Source organism: Entelurus aequoreus, linkage group LG17 (assembly GCF_033978785.1).
Source record: "Entelurus aequoreus isolate RoL-2023_Sb linkage group LG17, RoL_Eaeq_v1.1, whole genome shotgun sequence".
NCBI lineage: Eukaryota > Metazoa > Chordata > Actinopteri > Syngnathiformes > Syngnathidae > Entelurus > Entelurus aequoreus.
This window is the reverse complement of record NC_084747.1, coordinates 41730633-41734383: the sequence shown is the minus strand read 5'-3', so window position 1 is coordinate 41734383 and position 3751 is coordinate 41730633. Positions and strand designations below refer to the sequence as shown.

General features: G+C 38.0%; 1 long non-coding RNA gene across 1 annotated transcript; it reads left to right on the top strand.

Annotated features, from left to right (window-relative positions):
* Nucleotides 1-2632, top strand: LOC133632023 (uncharacterized). The gene is made up of 6 exons (XR_009821642.1): nt 1-53; nt 1124-1203; nt 1305-1353; nt 2132-2268; nt 2356-2434; nt 2523-2632. It is a non-coding gene; the product is annotated as an uncharacterized LOC133632023 (long non-coding RNA).
* Nucleotides 2633-3751: the final 1119 nt, after the last annotated feature.

The following is a 3751-nucleotide window of genomic DNA, read 5'->3' as shown; positions in this document are numbered from 1 at the left end:
GCACCGCAATCAGCAGGAACCGGGAAGCAGGTTGGAGCTCAGCTCGGTCTTTGGTAAGTATTCTTTTTTTTTAATATAGCTGTAGTAGACTGTAGCTGTAGACTGTACCGCTAGTGTATTCATGGTATAAAGTTTATACCACATTTCGTGAATTGTTTGTGGGGGCGAACTTTACTTTTAAAGTCCGACTTTGCATGCTAGCTTGGTAACTTCCACCATGGCCACTAGCTTAATAGTCCACACATGAACAGTCGGAAAACTGCAAGATGATTGTGAGGTGAACCAACTTTCCCTCCCTTATTATATTACATAAATCATGCCGGGATGAACGTGAGGAGCAGCGTGAGCGGGGAAGATTATTGACGCGACAGTCGGAGATAAATATCTGCCCGTGTAGTTTGACTTTATTCAATGTGTGTGCTTCCTCTGGGTCTGCTGCGCGTCAGCTCCGGCTGTCCGGAAACTGCCTGTATGTGTGATTGAATATGTATTTATAAGGATTATATAGTGTTTTATATCTCATTCAGAGTATTATCTCACGCTATCGCGAGTGAATCTCTTTTATTATCGCGAGAATTCGTTTGTCTCGGCACTCCAGCAGACCGGCTGTGCTCGCAGTGATGCGGAGGGAGACCGCAGCCGGTGTTTGAGGACGGTCGAAGGTGCACGGAGCCTTGACGGACAGGAGCAGACACGCAACGCACACGGATCTGGTTGAAGTTTAGGCACCAGATCCGGTTGTTGTTGTGCTTGCTCTGTTTTGTTGAACTCCATCATCTCTGCCTTTCTCTGCCTCTTAAACCCTCTCTCCTTCAGTAAAGCTGTCGATTAAGCAGTAAATGTAGATTCTAGGTTACACATGGTCAGTGAATACATGCAGGAAGGTTAATATTGTTCCTGTGTGTTTTGATATTTTAATAAAATGGCAGAATTTGAAATAATTTCATGTGTTTAACTTAATTATTTAAACTTATTTGTTTGTCAAATAATTGGTAGTCTATTCTAAATGTTCAAATGTTATCTTGTTATATTGGTTAAAACTGTTATTCAATTTCAACTTGTCTGCATTCCTAGGTATTCTGGTACTTGCACTCACAACTTAATATGTTATCATCTTTTGCAGATTGATCATTTTTTTCAAGCTTCATGTGGCAGCCTCCTAATGTTAAGCGTTACCAAGCTCCTTGTGGCAGCCTAGTGATTGTAAGTAATAGGTTATGTGTTTAATGGTGGTACAAGTTGATCTCTATCATTGTCATCCTTTTGATGTGATATATGCTAATTCTCTTTATTCCCTATTTCAGGATTATGAATGTGGCAGTATAAAGAATGCAGTTTGGAACTAGCTAGCAGGTATTTGTTGTTGCAGCATTTTAGGCAGACTCATAGGCATTTAAGGGGCAGTTATCACTATCCATGACCATATACAGATTGCCCATGCAGTTTTAGTACATTGAGTAAGCTACTAAATCATACATACAAAGTTAATGGTAAACGGCAAACTCCCAAAACAGCAGAAGTAGCTACATTCAAGTGTCATGTGTGCACATGCAAAGACCTTACAACAGAAACAGATTTTCAACACATAAATCAACATCTGAGGCGTAATGAAACGGTTCCATGTATGTTTTTAGGTTGCTCATTTAAAACAAATTTATACAGTACATTTAACACACACAAATATAGGAAACAAAACCAACATTCATTGATAGATTTTAAAGCTAATGTCAGACAAATCTGAAGCTGGGCCAATAGAGTCTGTCGATACAGATCATGAATTTAAAACACTTAGTTGTGATGATGCAACATAATTGAACCTTCAAATATCTATTGAACAGGAAATTGCTTGTATTTTATTGAAGTTATAAAATATTGTTCATATTCTAAAGTCAGTTATTGATGAGGTCCTTTCTGAATTTCACTACATATTAAGTACAGCTTCTTGGCCTGTCAAAAAAGTTTTAGTTTGGGATGTATTTCAGCATCATAAACTACAAGTTCAAGAGTCACTAACTGATGAGCTGTCCACAGTCCTATGCCAATCAATTAGGCGTAGCTATCGCAAAGGATGGCCCCCTTGTTACTGCATATAAATGTAAACAGTACTATACATCTCACTTTTCTGTTTTAGAGCCAGTTGAGTACATACTAGATGACCAGTGGAATAAGGCCAAGGCAAAGCTGCAGCCAACTTCAAGAAAGCGAAAAAGGCTGAAGTTTACTACATACCACTGCACCCAAAAGGCCAAACCACAGAAAGCTTGGAAAGTAAGAGAATGGCTTTGTTATCAGAAATAAAAAAGCGTGACAATAAGTGCTGATAAAAGCAAAAATGGAAAAAACCTTCTCCCACAGACAACGAGAGGTCGTTGAACAGAGGCCCATGATAGAGGGATTCAAAAACCGGTGGCCTGCCCTGTTCCAGCAGAGTGAAGTAAGTTAACTTGTATTTTTATGTATTGATATTTAACCGTAAGAAAATGGCAAATTTTTCTAAATACATTTTATTGAATATTTTTTAGATTAATGAGGAGTTCTTGTGGATCACTACAAAGCCACTGCAGTCAAAGTTTGTGTCACAACTGGACCACGTTTCACTCAAGCTGATGTACATCTTCAAAAGCAAAGGAGGTGAAGGGGCAACGAATCAAAGAAGTTCTGGCAAACATAGATTTGGTAAGTAGAAATGGTAGAACTGTTTTATTAATTTATATATATATATATATATATATATATATATATATATATATATATATATATATATATATATATATATATATATATATATATATATATATATATATATATATATATATATATATATATATATATACACACACACACACACACACACACATATACACTTATTTATTTTATGGTTGTGTGCTCTGCTCAGAAATGTGTTAAAGATGCTATACTCTAGTCTTCAGAAGCTGTATTGGTTTATCTAGTTTTCTTTACACACTCTCGTCAACTTGCCCCCCTCCCTGTGCCACTGTTGCACCAATATTTTGCTAAATTCTGTTTTGATTTTTCACCCTGCTTTAGTGTGACGACATTGACATCAGGAGGGAGTGCATCCTGAGAACCCTTGTTATCTACCTCAATGAAGATCCAGACACTTTCTTCAAGGAATATCTGGTAAGTTAATAGTTTGTGTTACACAGCAGCATGAAATAGTGTTACCCATTCTTATTTACATATATTGTGGTCCTTTGAGCTCAACACACTACAACTTTTTGAATAACTGGCATTTTGTAAACAATGGGGCTCTTTGAATTTAAATTTTTGTTTGAAATCAATGGTAGGTGCAAGAAAAGACAGAGTCAGAGTCTCCTAAGCTGGTAGTGGCAAACGGGCAGAGGCCCTGTGGAGTAAAACAGCTATTTCTGTCCCACAGGTCCATCTCTATAGGGATGTGGTTGCCTAAAGCAGTGTTTTTCAACCTTTTTTGAGGCAAGGCACATTTTTGTCATTAAAAAAATCCGGAGGCACACCACCAGCAGAAAACTACAAAAAATGTAACTCCACCAAGTCGTTGTGTCTTATTTTGAGTGTGTTGGTGTCTTCCTGTGTGTAGTGCTTTAGTTCTTGTCTTGCTTATTTTGGTGGCCCTTCCTGTTTTGCCGGTGTTTTCCTGTAGTGGCTTCATGTCTTCCTTTGAGCGCTATTCCGCGCACCTGCTTTGTGTTAGCAAGCAAGGCTATTTACATTGTTGCTATCCTTCTTTGTGTGGACATTGTTGATTGTC